The sequence below is a fragment of the Spinacia oleracea genome, chromosome 2 (assembly GCF_020520425.1).
Source record: "Spinacia oleracea cultivar Varoflay chromosome 2, BTI_SOV_V1, whole genome shotgun sequence".
In the NCBI taxonomy this organism is placed as follows: domain Eukaryota; kingdom Viridiplantae; phylum Streptophyta; class Magnoliopsida; order Caryophyllales; family Amaranthaceae; genus Spinacia; species Spinacia oleracea.
The window spans coordinates 60,317,536-60,340,906 of NC_079488.1; positions in this window are offsets into that span (position 1 = coordinate 60,317,536).

Below are 23,371 nucleotides of genomic sequence, written 5' to 3' on the forward strand. Positions count from 1 at the left end.
CTTGTGGATTGGAACATAAGTGTGAGCCACAACCAGTATCTAATACCCAAGAAGTAGAATTAGCTAGATTACAATGTATAACAGACATACCTGAAGTAGAAGCAACGTTCCTGTTCTTCTCATCTTCCTTCTTCTTCAAGTAATCCCTCTTCCAATGCCCCTTCTTCTTGCAGTAGAAGCATTCAGAGTCGGCAGGAGAACGAGTCGCCCTTTTCTGTTTACCAGAACCGGCGCCATTGGACTTGGATGAGGGCGAAGCCTTGCCCTTACCCTTCTTGCCCTTGTTCTTGCCTGATTATTTGAAGTTCTTGCCCTTACGCACCATAAGCATATCATGCTTATTCTCTTGCTTGAGCGTCTTTTCAGCGGTTTTCAGCATACCGTGAGTTTTCAGCTGCTGTACTCTGCTGCAATGCTACTTTCCTCTGCATTTATGTCTGTATTCAGTTTTGTTTGTGTTGTCTTATTCCTGGTTTTCTCCCTGGATCTGGTGTTTAGGTGCAGTCAGTCTGTTGGCTTGTTCTGGAATGCAGGTTGTTTTGTTGGCAGGGTCGTTGTTGTTGTCTACTTCAGCCTGGTTGCTTAGTTCAGCTAGTGTTTCTGCTGAGTGTGGTTTGTTTGCTGCTGGCTAGTGCTCTAGTTCCTGGTTCAGCGTGTGTTGATATGCTTATGGTCAATTTTTGTGTCATGTTGCTGTTGCGTTATTGTTGTTTGCTGCTAGGGTTGCTGGTTGTGTTTGGTTGTGCTCCCAATTGAATAACAAAAAAGAAAGTAAAAATAAAAAGAAAATCATAACATGAATATCTGACAACGATTTTTGCAAAGAGATTGTTTGCACTCAGTTTAAGCAGAATGGAACAGTAGACAAGTGGTAGCATTATAAACCAAAATGAACTTGTTAAGAGTCTAAGTTTCATAAACTTACCCAGGCTGCCCACAGTTGTTGCACACAGAAGCATTTGGACATTCTCTAGCAAAATGCCCAGGCCGCTTGCAGTTCTTACATAGGTAATTTTGCCTGGAAGAGAAATTTACAATCAAAGCAAAGCAGTAGTTAGTAACAGATGAACGAAGTTCGAAGAACTGAATTTTGTTTTGCATTTTGCACCGGACCGATTGGCTATTGAACGAAGAACTGAATTCTGTTTTGCATTTTGTCTGTGTATTCAGTATCATTCAAAGTTGCATTTTGTCTGTCTATTCAGTAGAGGATGTTCTTATCAGAAGCTTTATTGTTCCATGTAATTACAGTATAGAAGCCTCATTTTCTCGTAAGTTTTAATAGTGATGTTTATTGTTTAACCGTTGCCTAGCTCTTCATCACCCAAGTTTTGTTTGTGTGATCATTCATGGACTTGTTTGTCTTGCATTTTTGTGTTCATTAGATTGTGAGTTGTTTCTTTGTCTTCGTCACCCTCGCTTTCTTCTTTCAGTCTGTCCCGCTTTGTTGAACCAACGATTCTCACTGCTTAGTTGGGGTGCAATTCTGAATGGCATTACCAACTCTTACTAGGCCTACTACTCTCCTCTAATTCTCTTTTGGTGTTTGTGTATGGTACGTTTAGGCAGTTTTAGCGAGTGACTAGTCTGAGTTTTTCTGTACTAAATAATTTCAGGGTCTTTGCTTACCTTATCTGGGCAGGGTATTTCCTTGAATGGTGCATCCTTTAGTACTACCTTTTCAATTGTGATCAGGCCTTATTATCTACTTCTTGTCTCGAAATACCAATAATAGATCTTCATGTGCAAATGTATTCTTCATGTACTAATGTAATTTCTTTGTGTTCTGCTAGGTAGTACAACAAGTTTTTAAATCAAAATCTCGAGATCGGGTTGTAGGTTTTGGAGGAGGAATAAAGCTTAAAGATGTAAGGGGACCACAACCCAGTAGAGTAGAGCTTCAAACTAAATTGAATGCTGCCAACAAACATAATGAAGTTCTTGCAAATCGCGTGGAGGAAGTACAAGCCGAGAACAATGAAATGAAGGAACGTGTTAGCTTGGTTGAGTCTAGAATGAAAATGTTTCAAGATGCATTGGTGTCGCAACTTAATGTTACTATTCCAACTTCACAAGCAGGATCAGAAATGCAAGAATAGGTCGAAGCTGCTACACATCAGTTTTAGATATTTGGTGCAAATTTTCTTACTTTTTTTAAGAACAAGGAATCATTGAGATTTAATTCTTAGTATGGACCAAGTTATATATTTGACGTTATTAGTTTGTTTTGACTCACATTGAATTTGTTTATTATAAATCTTTTGTAATTGATTACGTTAATTAATATAAATTTAGTGTAATATTCTATATACTTTTTATGGTTTTGAATGAATGGCAGGTTATATATATTTTTCATATTTACGACAAACTATATTTATTTTAGTCACATTAACGACGAAATATTTTGTCGTTGTTGGACGATAATTAAAATTATTGTGTCAATTTGATTCTCTTTTTACGTCAACTATGTTGGTCGTTATTTGCTCTTTGTTTGACGTCATTGAATACGTTATAACGACGAACAACCTTTTTGTCGTTAATAAATAACGACGAACAACCTTTTTGTCGTTAATAAATAACGACGAACAACCTTTTTGTCGTTAATAAATAACGACGAACAATAATTTCGTCGTGTAAAATTCACGACGAACGTTGACGTTAATACTAATAACGTCGGAAGCTATTACGACAAAAATCACGACGAACTTTGTTCGTCGTTAAAAGTTTTAACGACGACTTTTTCGACTTATAACGACGAAAAAGTTTGTCGTTAAAATCCCCTTTTCTAGTAGTGGAAGCTCAGTAAGAGATTTTTCCATGCTGTTTATGTTGTAATTCAACTTGAACTGATCATAGCCATTATGAAGCGAATGGAGAATGATGTCAATAGCCATTTCATTTGAGACATCAGAATCTAGAGCTCTCATGTTCTCAAAGAGTCCAATCATTTTAAGAACATGTGGGCTCACTGGTACTCCTTTCTTGATCTTAGTCTCAAGGATCAACCTCTGAGTCTCGAATCTTTCGATTCTGGCTTGGTCCTGAAACATGTTCTTCAACTCCGAGATGATTTGGTAAGCATCCGAGTTAATGAACGTTTTCTAAAGTTCAGGCCTCATGGATGCAAGCATCACACATTTGACATCCCTGTTGGCCTGAATCCAACGATTAAGGGCAGCTTGAGTTACCTCCGGCCCAGCCTCTTCCGGTAACTCTTCCTCAAGGACATATTCTTTTTCCTCATGCATAAGAACTATTTGTTAGTTCCTTTGCCAGTCGAGGAAATTGTTGCCATTCAACTTCTCTTTGTCGAGAATTGAACGCAGGTTGAAAGTGTTATTGTTTGCGGCCATTTTTTATTACTACAATCGAAAAGAATTTCCAATAAGTAACCATTCATACAATTCAATAACTTTGAAATAAAAGCAAAACATGCAATCATTAAAGCTATTAAAACATTTCATTCATGCAAAAAGCAAAAACATGGTCCTAAATGAATGAAACGATTCCAGGACCTCAAAAGTCCTAAATCCTTAAGCACTTTAGCATGTCTTAAGTAGTTTAAGATTTTAGGTAAGCAAAACGTATTGCTAGTAATCTCCAAATTACTCTTGGTTAATAAATTAATGCCATAATTTATCCCATTGCCACAACTTAATGCCATTGTTGTTTGATTTGTAACAACAATCAACGTGCTCCTTTAGGACGCCTTATCACCTAAGTCAACTAAAATAGCACCTCGCTTTAGCGTAAACCTACTATCTTAGATCCCTAGATTTTTGTAAGTGTTGATTTGGAAGGCAATTTTTAAAACTCAATATTACTTGGACCTAGTTGTTTCTATGTTGGTTCGATTATTTAGTGAACTTAAAACTAATCGATTCATAGGAAACAACCTGTTCATGCAAAGCATACATACATTCATACATTCACGCATAATATATATATTAAATTGCATAAATAATTGGTGATCTAGTATGGCCCAAAACTTCTTGTCTTGAAGCATCCAATCTTCATCACCTCCTTGTTAGCTTGGCATCGTCTTGAATCTTCGTTCAAATGCTAACTTAAAGTTCTAAACTTAGAAATACTTGAAAATAATAAATTACATCAAAATTTCCATGGTACGCAGACCATATTTAAAACTTTACATTCAAAGATAGAACGGTGCGCAGACCGTATTTGACTATCCTAAATTTTGCCATACAAGTCACTTGGAGTACCTGCATTGCATAAAATATATATTCTACGTATTCACCCATTCGTATGCTAAAACGAATGGCCCATGTTGATATGCAAGTATTTAGGTGAATTAATTAAAATTCACGTTCACATAAACGCGTCCTAAAAGATTAATCAATTTCCAAATTATTAATCCTTAGACTTTATTCTAATTCAAATCGAATTTAATTAAAATAATGCGACCTACGAAACAATTAAAACAATTATTTCATTTTAATTTCATTTAGTGGCTCCCACTCAAACCAATAATTATTCCGGATAATTAATTATGAAATATTAAATTAAAACTCGCGGCCCGTCCCTAAGCAAATAAAATATTAAATTAAATATCCCGTTAGCCCAAATTAATGCAAATATACAAAGCCCAACTAATTAAACGATTCAAAAAAAAAGTTTAATTAAACGGCCTAGGCTTGCGCCCAGCCCGTCGTGCGAGAGGCCCAAGAGCACACGAGCACTGCCCGCGCGCCCCTGCCCATCGCTCACGCGCACGCTCGCGTACCCGCAGCCTAGCTGCCCCTGCGCTGCGTGTGTGTTGTTCGTCGAGTGTGCTGGACGTCGCAAGCCTTGTGCTTGCTTCGTCGCAGCCCCGCAAGCAACATGCCTGCCCCTTCCTTGCCTAGCGCGCACGAGGCACGCAGCCTTGTGCTGTTGCCCGTGTCGCATGGCGCGGCGAGCACAATGGCCTCGTATGGCTCGACGAGCCATACTTCCATCATGCCCATGTTCGTGTTTTTGGTTCGTAAAACAGACCAACTTAATTAAAATTAAATTTAATTCACGAACTTGCATTAATTTTGTTTTTCAAAAAGGTTACGATTTAATTTTGAAAAACAACAATTTTTAACGATTTAATAAACTTTAACGACAATCCAATTTTGTAAAATTAATAAATCAAGGGCTAATAATATTCAAACTTTTAATAACGATCGAATCAACTTTAAAGTTTGAACTTTTAATTAATAAAATCCGAAACTTTATATCGTCGTTCATAAACAATTAAATTTCAGATTATTAATAATTTGATTTAAGTGCGATTAAAATTAACGAAACCATTCAAAATTTTAATCCAATAATTTTTAAAATTAGCCACTGACCCATGAAATTATACCCCTTTCCCCAATTAACCGAATTATTAATTAATTAAAACTCAATTAGGGTTGTAAATTTTACGAATTGGGGAAAGGCAAAATTAGGGATTATACTTATCGGAAAAATCTGAAATTTTTACCATAGATCAAGCATATACCCAGAAACATTGTGTCAAAATTTCAAGCAATTCGGAGTAGTTCAGGTCGACCTATTAATTGAATTACTGTCCGACACATTTAATTTTTAATAAAAAATTAACAAAAACTCCCACAAACTGATGCTTCGAGGTCTGTTTTTGCAATTCTATTCTCATGAGTTGATCTTAGAAAATCGTTTTCCATCAGATTAGGGTTTTAAAAATCGAAAAAGCGAATATTTTTTATTTCGGAACTGCCAATTTCGCAATTAATCCAATAATTCGAAAAAATTTCGAAAAATCAACAAAATTCCTAAAATTTCGACAATGCAAAAACAATAATAATCATGCTAATTCATGCTTTGAATACATAAGGCTCATGATACCACTGTAGGGGAATACAGTTAAACATAATAACATGTGCGGAACAATCCCCAAAGCCAGGAAACATGTATAAAGCACAGATTAAGCATACTTACATTCGAAGCGTGTTTTCCTCAGTAATCCGTCAACGAACACGAATAAAGAAATCCAATTGTCGTTCCTCTACTTGGTTCACCGACACGATCAGATCCATCTTGATAATCGTAGCTTAGACAATTAATCAAGATACTTTGCCTTTTGGGATGAACTCACTTTGGAGGCACAGAGAGAATTAGGGTTCTCTGTGTCTCTAGGGTTTTGAGTAATCTGAATTGTGTTTTCAGTAAGTTGGAAATTAGGTCATAAGGTTATTTACATAACCTTACTAACCGACCAAGCCCGGAGGCAAGGCCGGCCAGCAAGCCACGCGTGAGACAAGCACAGCGCGTTGGGCCATGGGCCTCGCTGTTGTGGCTGTGTCGCTGCATAGGCCCGCGCGCAGCTCCGCTCGGCCATGGGCCAGCGCTGCCGTGTTGCCTTGGCCTTTGCTTGCTCGCCTAGCGCGCGCCCATGGGCCTCGAGTGCTTCGTGCACTCGGCTCGTGGGCCGCTCTTCGTATTCGCGTTTATTATATTTCCGATATATTATTTATCGTTTCGTATACGACGAATCACCGTCGTACGATACGATTTATTCCTTTCGCCTAGCTTACGAATATTCGCGATACGATATACGATTCCGATGCAAGGTCGTATCGTATAATACGCTTCCAACTTAAATGCCGAAAAGCTATTAAATGAATTTCTGATTCATTTAATCCGGTGATCTGTTACGTGTCATTGGTGTGACCTTGTAGGTTCAGTCAAGAGTAAGTTGTGAGTTCAATATCCGTTAGAACTCACTGATCGGAAGCATTTCTCCAGCTAGCTGTTCCGATCACTAGATCTCACTGAATTAATTGTTCGCAATTAATCTGAACCTTGGTATTAGACTTAATGCACCTTTGGTGAAGGACATAAGGATCGGAAAGGGTAGACATCGTAGAATTTTATGATTTGGATTGGTTGACTCAATTCTTTTCCTTCGTTTGCTTGGGTAAATTCCGCACTTTGGGAGGTACGGGCTAACTCAATTCTTTCCCTTCGTTTACTTGGGTAAATTTCGCACTTTGGGAGGTACGGGCTAAGTACTTCATGGCTCGCTCTTTTCGCTCTCCCCTTTTCTCTTTCTATTTTCTCTTTTTGCTTGGGATTTCTCCCCAATATAAATCCTTCAAAATTTTTTATATTTGGGCTAAAAGGTAGATGGTTGTGGTCTTTGAGTCACGAGGAGAGACAGAGTGAGCCTCGTTTGATAGGCCTATAGTGGACCTTTAATTTTAGTTGGCCTAGGGTGGACCTTTAATTTTAGTAGGTCTAGGGTGGACCTTTAAATTTCCTTACTTTGCAAGCGTATTTAGTTGTTTCTTAAATGTGCAAATAACGTAGATTCAAAATGTTGTTTTTACCTTATTGAAATTTAACGAAAGAATTACATCGAAAATAAATTTTTTTTGCTTCTTTTCAGATTCCAGTTTTCGGGATTTAATTTGAAGTTGTGATTTGGACTCGAACTTTCATTAATTTTTCTGATTATAACCCGTGTCTGAATACAAGGAGGTGGCATAGACTCAAAATAATGACTTGGCGTAAGCCTATAATACTTGACCAGGTAACTTTCAGACTTAGGCTAATTGGACCATAACTTTCGTTGGTTGACACTTTAGATTTTAACCCTTGGGTGTTCATTTGTCACGCACCATTTTGCTTAATGTTGGCAAGGTAGTTAATTGGGGAGATCGAATTTTCATTTTTGCAAGACTATAATCATTAGTGCGGCTTCTCTCTTAGTGTGTATTGCTTTACCCCAATGGTAGCCTTATGGCATGCCGATTTAGGTATTTTCATGGTTTGTCATGTTGCATTCATGGAAAATCTTTTAGTCCGTACTTAGGAATACTTCATGGAGCGAGTGGCTCGAGAGGACTATGATAGTCGTGACCCAATTGAAGGAAATAGTGCCCTTGGTCCAAGTATGCATATAATATTAAGTCTAATAAATGCGGTTCAGTATTAATTAACAAGTTAATAACTCAGTGAGATCAAGTGAGCTGAATGCCTGACTAGAGGCCGCTTCAGTTCAAGTGGAATTAATTATATTAATCCACAACTTACTCTTGACTGAACCCGTAGGGTCACACAAATAATACGTAAACGGATCAAGTATTTAATGGCATTAAATACTCCATCTATGGATATTCGGAATCGACGGATCTTGGTTTCAGTGGGAGCTGAGATCGTCACAGGCAAGAAATGAATACTCCGGAAACGATGATATTGCCGGAAACGGAAATATGGATCGTATCGGAAATATAAATATTATCCCAGTCGTAGATGTTGCTGGAAACGGAAACATGGTACGTATCGGAAAATATTATCGGAAATGGAAATATTGCCGGAATCGGAAATATTGCCGGAAACGGAAATATTGTCAGAATCGGAAATATTATCGGAATCGGAAAATAATTCCGGAAACGGAAATATTAAATATTTGTTCGAAACGGAAATTAATTCCGGAATCGGAAATATTAAATGTTGTTCGTATCGGAAATGAATTCCGGAATCGGGAATTTAATCGGAAGCGTATCGTACGAATTAGCATCGGACGAGGCCCGCTAGACGAAGGCCCAGCACGAAGCCAGGCCATCGCCCAGCGAGCCGCACGCAGCAACGCACGCCTCGACCAGGCCCAGCGCAAGGCCAGGCCCAGCCAAGGGCGCGCGCGCACGCAGCACCGCACATGGGCTGTGCGCTTGTCGTGGGCCGCAAGGCCTGCGCGGGTGCACAGCTTGTACGATGCGTGTGCGGGAAATCCTAATCCTATTAGGATTCGTGCGAAGATTAAAATCCTAATCCTATTAGATTTGCTTTGTTATTTAGAGTCCTAATAAAGTTCTAATTAACAAATCCACATCCTAGTAGGATTACAATTCCTTTTCCATACCTCTATAAATAAGGGCCTAGGGTCATTATTTGTATACACGATTCAAGTATTCAAAGTGATTTTTGAGAGCAAAAATTCAGTCATATAATTGCCTACAATAGCCGAAAATTCTAAGTACCTTAAGGGCGATCCTAGTTGGTCAAGCTTAAGGCGGATCCGGACGTGCTGTGGACTATCTACGGAGGGACGACATTTGGAGTCCTAAAGACTTGTTCTTGTTCGGTTCGGGCGCAGCTAGGGAAGGCACGCAACGAAGTGTATGCATCTAAACTATGCTAAATGATTATGTGTAAATAATATGCTTTCCTGGCTTTATGGTTTTTCCGCATGATTTATGAATTGTCATATGTATCATAACCTAACAGTGGTATCACGAGCCTCTTATTATTTTCATAATCTAAATTGCATAAACATGGTTAAATATTACAAATTTGCAAGAATTATAAGGGGTGATTAATTTTCGTAATTGTTAATTAATTGCAAATTGCGTTTATTTAATTATACGTACGCAGTTTTTCGGCAGTTTCTTCGTTACTCATCCAAATCGAGTGATTTTTGTGTCAATTCCGCATGTAAAAGGCATTCTAAAATTTTGACAAAAAAATTATTTTTCGGCCGAACCCAGAATTCTCAAATTCGAAGCCTAACTATGACTATTTGGAGGTTTTAGTTTTTCGAATGCAAAATTTCGTAAATTTAAGATGTTAAATTAAATATTTGCGATTCTTGTTGATAAATCTTGAATTTTTGATTGACCTACTGTATATGTTTAACAAGTTTGAATGCCTAGCCTTGTTAATTATGCAATCTAATTTGTAATTATGATTAATTTGTTGAAAATTGGAATAATTTAGAATTAATTTGATTTTCATAATTAGTTATAATTTAATTAGATACCTATGATTAAAAACCACCATAAAAATTGTAAATTTATGTTAAATTTTAAATTTTTATTACCTAGACTTGAATCCATGTTAATCGGAAATCAATTAAATAATAAATTTTCGATTTTTCGCCCTAAAATTAGGAAATTAATATTATTTATTAATTTGTCATTAATTTTGAATATAAATTTTTAATTTTATGCGACTCGCTCATATAACTTGCACGCACAAAGCAATGGACGCTACGTGTTACCCTTAAGGGGTGTTGTATAGTGCGGGCATGCGACGACGAGCACGGGAGCTCGTCGCCCATGCGGTACGAATGCAGCGAGCAAGGGCATGGTGCACGAGCACAAGGCAGCAGCCCTGCCTTGTGTCGTGGGCTGTGAGCCATGGGCGTGTGGGCAGGGGAGAGAGCAAGGCACGAGCAGTCGCGTGTGGGCAGCAAGCGTGCTGCGCCACAGCGCGCACTGCCTCGCGCAAGCATGCAGAGCCTCGCGCGCAGAGAGCGCAAGCTCGCGTGCCACGAGCGCTACGCACAGCGTCGATGGCTCGTTCGCAGCGAGCGCCAGCTCGCATACTGCTGCCTCGTGCGATGAGCGCAAGCTCGCGTGCGGGAAAGGCAGGCGCGCAGCGAGCGATGGCTCGCATGGATCGAGCGCTGGCGAGCGAGCGCAGCGAGCGATGGCTCGCGTGCATCAAGCGCTGGCGCGCGCAGCGAGCACCAGCTCGCGTGTTCGATTGATGCCTTGCGATGGTGAGCAGCAGCGATGCGACACATCGCATGGGCTACGGGCACATGGCCAGCGATGGCTGTGTGCGTGTGGCTCATGGGCGTGCGTTGCGTGGGATTGTTGCGTTGCGATTAGATCGTTTTGAAATTTTAATTTGAATTTTTCAATTTACGTAATTTTAATTAATTTTAAAATTATTAATTTAAATTATTTTCTTGGATTTTAATTTTGAATATTGTAATTATAATAAATTTTATTTATTCTAATTATTTTACTAAAATTAAAATCATGAATTAATTTAAATACGACTGAAATTAAATTAAACTTTTTGGATTCAATTTTAAATTTATATGAGCTTTAAATTTTAATTAAATTTGTATGTTTCCGGTTAGACTAGAAATACATTTTTATGTTTAAAATTAGTAAAGCATATGAATTTATTGGTTTAAGTGGGTGCCCTTTTTAGTCATAAATTCTTGATTTGGTCTACAAATCCTTAAGGTAAAACAACTTGATTAGAATTAATAAGGACTGAATAATTTGTAGATTATTGGTGCCCTTGATTAATTGTTGCAAATGTTTATGTGATGCAATAATGTGTTTTACTAACCAGCTATGTGGGCCATTCATGATAATGAATGGGTGAATGGTATATATTGTATATGTACTGTTTTGCAGGTTATGAAGTGACTAGTATGGCCCAAATAGGATAGAAAATATGGTCTGCGTACCATTAATTTGAATGTAATTGGTCTAAAGTACCAAAGTTGTTTTTCAATTCAAATATGGTCTGCGTACCATCAAATAGTTGTAATTAGTTTTAATTATAGCTTATCCTATTTGAAGAAAATGGTGCCTCCCACGGAGATTTTCAAGACGGACTTTGAAGTCAAAGCTTCAAGATGAAGTCGGGCCATACTAGATCACATTTATCTTATGCATGTTTTAAGTTATTTATTGCTTTTAAATATGTCTTAAAATGCATGAGATCAAAGCTTGATTATGTTGCATGATTAAGGATTTTAGTTCACTTAAAATCTAACCAACATAGTAAGAGCCTTAAGTTCCAAACTTAAAAATTGAGTTAAAAGGTGCCATGCCAAAATATACACTTGCTTGGATATCCTTTACATCAATCTAGTAATAGTTTTCGCTCAGCGAGGTGTTACTTATTGGTCCTAAAGGGGCAAGGTACACAAATAATTGTGAGTACATGTTAGTTTTGGTGAAACTCAACGATATAAGTAAGGAGTCCTTTTATGTCGTGGCAAAATCGACAGGTTTACCTAATAAGTTCTTAGACGTACCTATCAACCAAGAATAGTTTCTAGACTATTAGCAAAAGGCTTTTGCTTACCTAAGATGTTTTAGGACTAAGTCGACAAACTGTGCTTAGTTCTTCAATGATTTTAGGATCTTGGAATCATTTTATTCACACCTGCCGGAACACATAACTTGAATAAAATGCTTAATGAACATTGAATTATGCATGTATGCTAGAATTTAAGTTTATTAAGAGAAACTGTGAATGGTTATTTATTTGTTTATTCTTTTCAATTGTAGTTTTAAATATGGCAAACAACAATTCATTCAACATTCGATCAATTCTCGAAAAGGAGAAGTTGAGCGGGAAAAACTTCCTTGACTGGCAAAGGAACTTGCAAATAGTTCTTATGCAGGAAGAAAAGGAGTATGTCCTAGAAGAGGCGATGCCCGAAGCCGCAGGCGACGGGGTCACTCAGGCAGCCCTCAATCGTTGGATTGATGCCAACAAGGATGTGAAATGTCTAATGCTCGCCACCATGAGTGCAGATCTGCAGAAAATGTTCATCAACTCAGATGCTTTCACAATCATCAGTGAGTTGAAGAACATGTTCCAAGATCTGGCTCGAGTCGAAAGATTCGAGACTCATAGGAAAATTCTTGAGACCAAGCTTAAGAAAGGCGAGCCCGTAAGTCCACATGTTCTCAAAATGATTGGACTCATTGAGAATATGAGTCGGCTGGATCAGCAATTTTCTCAGGAAATGGCTATAGACACCATCCTCCATTCTCTTCATAGCGGGTATGATCAGTTCAAACTGAACTACAGTATGAATAGTCTGGACAAAACGCTCACTGAGCTTCACGGTATGCTGAAGACCGCTGAAAAGACGCTCAAAAGTGATAAGCAGGATGTGCTTATGGTGCGTGGGGGCAAGTTCAAGAAATCTGGAAAGAAGAGGAATGCTAAGAAAGGTGGTAACAAGGCCAGCCCAACTAAGCAAACTGGCGCCAAATCTGTAAAGAGGAAGGTCAGTCAACCCACTTCTGAATCCGAATGCTTCTACTGCAAAAAGAAGGGGCATTGGAAGAGAGATTGCTTGAAGCTAAAGGAAGATCAGAAGAACGGAACAGTCGTTCCATCTTCAAGTATTTTCGTTATAGACTGTATACTTGCTAATTCAACTTCTTGGGTATTAGATACAGGTTGTGGCTCACACTTATGTTCCAATCCACAGGGACTAAGAAGAAGTAGAAAGTTAAGCAAGGGTGAAGTCGACCTACGAGTGGGAAATGGAGCACGGATTGCTGCATTAGTTGTAGGAACTTATTATTTGTCGTTGCCCTCCGGGCTAGTTTTGGAATTGGAAGACTGTTTCCATGTTCCAAGTCTTACTAAAAACATCATTTCAGTTTCTTGCTTAGATGCTAAGGGATTTTCCTTTTTAATAAAAGACAATAGTTGTTCGTTTTATTTTAAAGAGATGTTTTATGGATCTGCTAGATTAGTCAATGGACTTTATTTATTAGATCACGACAAACAAGTATATAACATAAATACCAAAAAGGCCAAAAAGGATGATTCAGATCTCACCTATCTGTGGCATTGTCGATTAGGCCATATAAACTTGAAACGCTTAGAAAGACTTCAAAAGGAAGGAATTCTAGAACCATTTGACTTAGAGGATTATGGTAAATGCGAATCATGTTTACTTGGCAAAATGACAAAGCAACCTTTCTCTAAAGTTGGAGAAAGAGCAAATGAACTATTGGGTTTAATCCATACAGATGTATGTGGACCAATGAGCACAAATGCTAGAGGTGGTTTCAGCTACTTTATCACTTTCACTGATGACTTCAGTAGATATGGTTATGTCTACCTAATGAAGCATAAGTCTGAATCCTTTGACAAATTCAAGGAATTTCAGAGTGAAGTAGAGAATCAATTAGGCAAGAAGATTAAGGCACTGCGGTCTGACAGAGGCGGTGAATATCTGAGCTATGAATTTGATGACCATCTGAAAGAATGTGGAATTCTATCAAAATTGACTCCTCCTGGAACACCACAATGGAACGGTGTGTCGGAACGGAGGAACAGAACCTTGCTAGACATGGTCACGTCAATGATGGGTCAGGCCAAACTTCCATTAGAATTTTGGGGACATGCACTAAATACAGCTGCACTCACTATAAATAGAGCTCCGTCTAAAGCTGTCGAAAAGACTCCATATGAATTATGGTTTGGAAAGCCTCCAAATGTGTTTTTTTTAAGATTTGGGGATGTGAAGTATACGTCAAACGATTAATTTCTGACAAACTTCATCCAAAATCTGACAAATGTATCCTTGTGGGCTATCCAAAGGAAACAAAGGGGTATTACTTCTATAATACATCTGAGAACAAGGTGTTTGTTGCTCGAGATGGTGTCTTTTTGGAGAAAGATCACATTTCCAAAATGACAAGTGGGAGAAAAGTAGACCTCGAAGAAATTCGAGTCGAACAAAAAACTTTAGAGAATGCTCAAGATGACATTCAGGATGAAACTCAGAGATCTTTAGAAGAATCTGGTGAGAATCATGGTCAATCTAGAAATGTTACCCCGCGTAGATCGCAAAGATATAGATCTCAACCGGAAAGGTACTTAGGTATTTTGACGAACGAGAGCTATGACGTTCTATTACTTGAAAGTGATGAACCTGCGACTTACAAACAAGCTATGACGAGCCCTAGCTCCGAGCAATGGCAAGAAGCCATGCAATCTGAATTAGACTCCATGTCTGAAAACCAAGTATGGGATTTGGTCGATTTGCCAGATGGCTACCAAGCCATTGGAAGCAAATGGGTTTTCAAACTGAAAAAGGACAAGGATGGGAAACTTGAAGTTTTCAAAGCTAGATTGGTTGCAAAAGGTTACAGGCAAGTCCACGGTGTGGATTACGATGAAACATTTTCACCAGTTGCAATGCTAAAGTCTATTCGGATAATGTTAGCAATCGCTGCATATTACGATTATGAAATATGGCAGATGGATGTCAAAACTGCTTTCTTAAACGGCGTTTTAACAGAAACTGTGTTTATGACACAGCCTGAAGGTTTTGAGGATCCAAAGAATGCTAAAAAGGTATGCAAGCTAAAGAAGTCAATCTACGGATTGAAGCAGGCATCCAGGAGCTGGAATATACGTTTTGATGAAGCAGTCAGTGACTTTGGTTTCATCAAGAACGCAGACGAATCTTGTGTATACAAGAAGGTCAGTGGGAGCAAAATTGCTTTCCTAGTATTATATGTCGACGACATATTACTTATCGGAAATGACATTCCTATGTTGAACTCTGTCAAGATTTTGCTTGGGAAATGTTTTTCGATGAAAGATCTAGGAGAAGCACAGTACATATTGGGCATCAAGATTTACAGAGATAGATCTAAAAGGATGATTGGACTTAGTCAAAGCACTTATATCAATAAGGTGCTTGATAGGTTCAAGATGGCAGACTCCAAGCGAGGCTACCTACCCATGTCTCATGGAATAAGTCTAAGCAAGACTCAGTGCCCAAAAACACTTGATGAGCGTAGACGAATGAATGGGATTCCATATGCATCATTGATTGGTTCAATAATGTATGCTATGATATGTACACGCCCGGATGTTGCGTACGCAGTCAGTGCTACGAGCAGATACCAGTCAGACCCAGGAGAGGCGCATTGGACTGCTGCCAAGAATATTCTGAAGTACCTGAAAAGGCACAAAGATGACTTCCTGGTCTATGGTGGAGATGATGAATTAGTTGTTAAAGGCTATACGGACGCAAGTTTCCAAACCGACAAAGATGATTTCAGATCACAGTCTGGGTTTGTCTTCTGCCTCAACGGAGGTGCAGTAAGCTGGAAAAGTGCTAAGCAAAGCACCATTGCGGATTCTACAACTGAAGCGGAGTACATTGCTGCACATGAAGCAGCAAAGGAAGCTATATGGCTAAGGAAGTTCATAGGTGAACTTGGTGTAGTCCCCTCCATTAAAGGACCAATAGCCCTGTATTGTGATAATAACGGAGCTATTGCACAGGCAAAGGAGCCTAGACACCACCAGAGAGTCAAGCATGTACTTCGTAGATTTCACCTTCTACGAGAGTTCGTTGAAAGAAAAGAAGTCGAGATAAACAAGATTGGAACTGATGACAACATATCAGATCCATTGACTAAACCTCTGCCGCAGGCGAAGCACAACTCGCACATAGCAGCTATGGGAATCAAGCATATTGGAGAATGGCTTTGATATCCCTGTTTAATGTTTTAAAGTTTTAGAGTTTAAATCTTTGTAAAACATTATTGGTTAATCATTCACAATAAATGAAGAGAATTCATTTTTCCATTTAATTTGTGGTTTATTAAATGATGAGTCCCTTCAATTTGACGATATATTCAAGATAGACTGTCAGGTCCAGTCCTGTGACTAAGAGATGTCTATCAAGTGAACTTGAATGTCAAAGGTTGAAAATGGTCCCTAGTCGGAGTTTTCTATAAAATTGGACGCATAGAAAACGTTAGACGATTAGAATGCAAGATGACTAGTAGTTCTGTTTCTTGAACTATGTGGACATGGCAATGTCATAATCATTTGCATAGATACTTACTTTGGGAAGACTAGTATCGGACAAGACCTATGAAACTTTACTGTAAGAGATGAAAATCTGTCATAAGTAAATTTCATTAAAATTATTAGACACTGAATCCTCAATACCTGAGTGATTTGAGATTACTTGTTGAGAACTGGTTGCTTTGACGTTGACCAACCGTCGCACCGTAAAAGGAGGCTATAAAGGCAACGCTCAGGTAATCACCTATCAAACGAAGTCTAATCTCAAGATCGCAAGATTGGGATTGTCCTCCCATAAATCGGGATGAGATGCTTAAAAGTTGTACAAGGCCACTCGGAGAGCTAGAAACTGTGAAATGCATGGCCGTGCTCGGATGAATCATAGGCTATGATTATCTGTTTATTTGATCAGTTGAACTCTGAAACCGAGGAACACCTCTGGACATAATAAGGATGACAACTCTTACCTTATGTTCAAGAGCAAGCATCGAGCGACAAAGGAATTAGGAAATGCACACTTGTCCCTAAGGACAAGTGGGAGACTGAAGGAAATAGTGCCCTTGGTCCAAGTATGCATATAATATTAAGTCTAATAAATGCGGTTCATTATTAATTAACAAGTTAATAATTCAGTGAGATCAAGTGAGCTGAATGCCTGACTAGAGGCTGCTTCAGTTCAAGTGGAATTAATTATATTAATCCACAGCTTACTCTTGACTGAACCCGTAGGGTCACACAAATAGTACGTAAACGGATCAAGTATTTAATGGCATTAAATACTCCATCTATGGATATTCGGAATCGACGGATCTTGGTTTCAGTGGGAGCTGAGATCGTCACAGGCAAGAAATGAATACTCCGGAAACGATGATATTGCCGGAAACGGAAATATGGATCGTATCGGAAATATAAATATTATCCAAGTCGTAGATGTTGCCGGAAACGGAAACATGGTACGTATCGGAAAATATTATCGGAAATGGAAATATTGCCGGAATCGGAAATATTGCCGGAAACGGAAATATTGTCAGAATCGGAAATATTATCGGAATCGGAAAATAATTCCGGAAACGGAAATATTAAATATTTGTTCGAAACGGAAATTAATTCCGGAATCGGAAATATTAAATGTTGTTCGTATCGGAAATGAATTCCGGAATCGGGAATTTAATCGGAAGCGTATCGTACGAATTAGCATCAGACGAGGCCCGCTAGACGAAGGCCCAGCACGAAGCCAGGCCATCGCCCAGCGAGCCGCACGCAGCAACGCACGCCTCGACCAGGCCCAGCGCAAGGCCAGGCCCAGCCAAGGGCGCGCGCGCACGCAGCACCGCACATGGGCTGTGCGCTTGTCGTGGGCCGCAAGGCCTGCGCAGGTGCACGGCTTGTACGATGCGTGTGCGGGAAATCCTAATCCTATTAGGATTCGTGCGAAGATTAAAATCCTAATCCTATTAGATTTGCTTTGTTATTTAGAGTCCTAATAAAGTTCTAATTAACAAATCCACATCCTAGTAGGATTACAATTCCTTTTCCATACCTCTATAAATAAGGGCCTAGGGTCATTATTTGTATACACGATTCAAGTATTCAAAGTGATTTTTGAGAGCAAAAATTCAGTCATATAATTGCCTACAATAGCCGAAAATTCTAAGTACCTTAAGGGCGATCCTAGTTGGTCAAGCTTAAGGCGGATCCGGACGTGCTGTGGACTATCTACGGAGGGACGACATTTGGAGTCCTAAAGACTTGTTCTTGTTCGGTTCGGGCGCAGCTAGGGAAGGCACGCAACAAAGTGTATGCATCTAAACTATGCTAAATGCTTATGTGTAAATAATATGCTTTCCTGGCTTTATGGTTTTTCCGCATGATTTATGAATTGTCATATGTATCATAACCTAACACCAATGTGATCATAAGCCTTGAGGCCATAAAATTTTTGCTAATGGTATTGACACCTTAGGTTCACTTTGGGGGTTGTGCGACTATGGGGGAATGATTTTCAGAATGTGACCGTTTCCATTTTGCAAATACTTGAATTACATAATATATTCTTTTTATTGGTGAGAGAGTGTATTGAGGCCGTAGATTCTTAGCAAGGGATGACAATTACATATGGGTGCTTATTGATTTAAATGTTAGGAAGGGAGACTCAATATGGTTTAACCTTTTAACTTGCAGAACGACACCAAGCATTAGGACCGATTCTATAGATAAGACAACTAAGACTTAGGATTTAGATTGTATTTTGGCATAGCCTAGTCTAGACTCGGATTTATTTTTTATTCGAAAATTATTTTTCCTTAAAGACTTTATTTGAACATCATTTTTCGAATTTTTTGCCCATTGTGACATTCAAGGTTATTTTAATTAGCATGCTCGGTTTTGATGCCGAACATTGTCGTCATAGGAGGCCTAATGACGACACAAAGAGTTATTTATTTTATATTTTTTTTAGTCGCTTTTAGAATCGAGTGCCTTTCATACGCCCTTGCAGCAATCTTTACGAATAGTTTTTTTGCTACGTATATTTTTTTATGCGCAGGCACCGAGGCTGCTGCGCCTGACCAAAAGGCCAGGCAGCAACTTCAGCGCCCAGCGTAGGGCGTGAGAAATATTGGCGCCCAGCCAGGGGCGTTGAAAATGCATCCCTGGCTGGTGCTCGTTTTCTTGTTTGCGTATATTTTTTGTTTATGCGACTTTGATTTTGCGTGCTTGCCTAATAACGTCCTTTACGCGTTACAGCGTTTTGTGGGATTCGTTACGGGCCATCCCGAGCGTCGCTTATTTTTGTGGCGATCGTTCGGGTTTGCGGAACACGTATTTTAGTATAACTCTTTGGTCAATTGGATTATGAATGTTTGGGCAATTTTTTTAAGGTCGTTGGTTTTCTAACATTGTTTGTCAGACACAATCATATATTTCGCTACACATAACTAACATTACATCATGAGGCAATAATAACATGTCATGTAGTTTTATGATAGGCTTCTATGGGTAGCATTTGCGCCTGGCTTGGTACCGCTTCTATCGCAGATCCAACACATGCCCCGGTCGAGGTAGTGCCTTCAACAGACGAATTTTGCCCAAGAGGCCAATCACGATGTAAGCCAAGGGGGCATGCACCAATGAGAGGGACCTAGTGGGCGAGCGATTGGGTTTGGGACGGGTGTACTACTAGCGAAAGTGCCGAGTGGACAACATTCGAAGCGTATGCACCCCCCGGTTGGCGATGGGTATCCTTAGTCCAAACTCCTTGAGGGAGCCAAGATTTGCTATGCGGTTCTGCCCGTTCACATTAATATGCAGATTTTCAGGTCGTCCCAACATGATGGGGAAATAAACGCGGGGTAGGATAGTTCCACCCTTCGGTTATTTTGATTACCTACAAGCACGAGTATTTCCTTCACTATCCCCAGTGGAGTCGCCACTGTTAGGGGGTTGAAAAAGCACGAGGCTAATGCGTGACCTAGTCCCTCGTGGGAGTGACGTTTCTTTTTGTCAAATCAAGTGTAATTGGATTTCCTGTGAGTTTACACCTAATTGACTAGTAATATAGGAGTCGCCATTCAGTTTTTAACGACAATGAGAAAAACTGACAAAACCCGGTTATCGTGACATAAAGGGAGTGCAATTATGTTTGACCACGACGGCCATAGGTTCCCTTGTGATCCCTAGTGTGGGGATCTCTCAACATACACCCGCAAGGTAGAGATTGAGGGTTCGGGGGACTGTAACTACCGAGAGGAGTACTCGCTCTTCGATAACTCCAGAGGCAGGATATCCTTACTAGCTCAGCATAAATAATTGAAGGGACATGCGTTAACTATTAAACTAATCTGAGTTGATTTAAAAAATATGCAACTTATAATACTAAATCGATTGCGATTATCTGTTTTAGATTGTTTTAAGGGACCTAGCATGATAATCCAATTTCCCAACATATTATCTTTATTAGGCGTGATAGAACAATCAGATTTGATTAGTTTAACAGTTCATAAAAGGGCGAGGAAAGCAATTAAATCATGCGAAGGGGCACATTACGACGCACCCTTGAGAGGTGCGTCACGGTTCTCAGAAAACTAACCACTTTGACTTTGCTATTTCTCCTTTTATTTAATGAATCTCAGGTTACGGGACAGGATAAGTTCTGTTCGTTTTTTGGATCGATTACGACAGAACGCGTGATCAATTTCGCAGCGTGAGGCTTAGGCTTAGGGGTTAGAGTCAATACTCAGAATAATAATAATTGTGTGTGTTCTTTTCACGTCGAACTTGGGGCCATATTTATAGAAAAGAGTTCGTGGAAAGATAGAATTGTAGAACTCTAATCCACGAGGAATTAGGAAAGAACACGTCCCAGGGAATTTCAACGCCCAGAGCCAGGCGTTGAAAATAGGGTCTGGGCCGTTTCTTTGTCAGATTCAGACTCTTAGAATCCGGAGTGTATGAGACTTAATCGAGTCTTTTAGTGCGTATTAATTTTATGACGGGATGCGTCTGGGCCCGTTACGAACTCTAGGCTCGTTAGGATTTTAATTAATACGTAACTCTTATTTTCGAATCGTATTAGGAATAAGATTCTCTCGCAACTTCTATCTCATTTAGGATTTATGTTGGAGTGCAACACCTAATTCTGACAGGTTTCTATCTTTTATGACTTGCCACTTTTAACAACTACCCATTACGGCAGTTACTATTTTTAGCAGGTTTCCATAAATAGCAGGTTTCTATAAATAGCAAGTTTCGGGTGAAATGAAAAGGGTGATTGAGATTCGTTATTTTATAAGAGACGTATTGTCAAGTGGAGATTTATGTTCTCATCATCGAACATTCCCTTTCGGGAATGGGGACAAAAGTAGGTGTCTACACCGATATATTTATTTATCGTTTCGTATACGACGAATCACCGTCGTACGACACGATTTATTCGTCTCGCCTAGCTTACGAATATTCGCGATACGATATACGATTCCGATGCAAGGTCGTATCGTATAATACGTTTCCAACTTAAATCCCGAAAAGCTATTAAATGAATTTCCGATTCATTTAATCCGGTGATCTGTTACGTGTCATTGGTGTGACCTTGTAGGTTCAGTCAAGAGTAAGTTGTGAGTTCAATATCCATTAGAACTCACTGATCGGAAGCATTGCTCCAGCTAGCTGTTTCGATCACTTGATCTCACTGAATTAATTGTTCGCAATTAATCTGAACCTTGGTATTAGACTTAATGCACCTTGGGTGAAGGACATATTTCCTTCAATCTCCCACTTGTCATTCAGACAAGTGTGCATCCACATTCCTTTGTCACTTAGTGTTACTTACTGAACATAAGGTAAGATCCAAGCCATCCTTATTAGGTCCAGAAGTGTTTCTCGGATTACAGAGTTCAACTGTCAAACTTTTGCAGAAGGTTAAGCCTAACCATTCTGAGCACGGCCATGCATTTTATAGTATCTAACTCTCCGAGAGGCCTTGTTACACAACAACACCATATCCTATCAAAGATAGGAGGATGCTTTGGGCAAATTCGACTTAGAGACGAACTTGCCTTGATGAAGGTGCTAACAATTAATCGAGCTAGATAATTGAAAATGGTGAAAGCAAGTTGTAATAGCATAGGATAATCGTAGGTTTATTTCCTGGAAATTATGTATGTAAAATAGACAAGACTAAGCCATTTTATAGGCATTTACAAATAAAGTGTAACGTTTATGCTTAATTGCCCATAATTAGATGATAAATGCGTAATGAAGGCCGGCTTCATCAAGGGTTTGTAACGTTCGTTTTGAGCCCAGCAGTGAGGAGTAATGTTCGAGTAATGCCACCTCGCGTCTTGCTGGCAGCCACGTATGCAATGCTTTCCACGTATGCCCACGTCACCAAGAGGGTATTTTCCCCCCTAACAATTGTCCCCAAACCCATTTTGAATTTATTCCAGGAAGTTCAAAAAGGAAAAATGGGTTTCACGGAAGGAAAATGGAAACCGCCTCTTAACCTCCCCAACGCTGACGGCGTTAGAGACATGATGAATTTTGCCTTGGAAAGACCAACCGTCCATATGCGCCAATAAATAAGGCTGCGCTTCCAAACATCCGTAATCACTTCTGCAATCTCTCTCTTCTCTTTCCAAGAAAAAACGATCGGCGCTCTTTCTCTTTCCTTTTTCCAGGTAAACTGCTTGGTTTCCATCTTCTTCCTTTCTTCTTTCTTTCTTCTTTCTTGTTTCGATTTTTTCTATGTCGCAACGAATGGGAACGGAATCCACCCGCGCGAAGAACAAGAGAGTGGTGGTTGAGTGCGATCTGGTTGAGGGGCCAATCTTCAGCCCTACCCACATTTTGGACAAGAAGAATGCTCGGCCGGCCACTTGGGGGAAGCAGAATGTGGAGGCGCTCAGGGAGGAGTGTGGTTTTCCTCCGTCGGCGGTAATTCGGTTGCCGCAGCCCGACGAATGGGCCGATTGGGTATCGGACGGCTGGGTGTGCTTCTACGAGTACCCCTTCAGAATTGGGTATACTTATCCTTTCTCGCCACTGGTGCGAGTAGTTCTAAGGGCACTGGCGGTGCCGCCGGCGCAACTGATGCCGCAGGTCTGGAGGGTAATGCACCTGGTCGACCATCTGGCCGGCAAACTGGACATGGAGTTCCGGGTTGAGGACCTTGTTTACACCTACAAGGTCCAAAATTATGGGGCTGGTAGATACTTGCTGCATGTCAAGGATGACAGGGAGGCTCTTCTTGGTCCGGACAAGTCGAACGACCGTGGGTGGATGGGTCGTTTCCTTTTTGTGGAATTGGCTAGTTTAGGACCCGACTCCGACTTCTTGACGGGGGAATGGATGGCTAGAGGTATTTTTATTTATTTTTGTGTTTTTTGGGTTTGTTGATTTGACTTTGTCTCACTTTCTTGTTTTTGTAGGTGCATCTTTCGACACAGTTGGTGTCGGTGCCGAAGCCATAGAAAAGACTGATGTGCTGTTGGGGGTCCCTCTAAAGGACATAGCTTTTATCGGCATC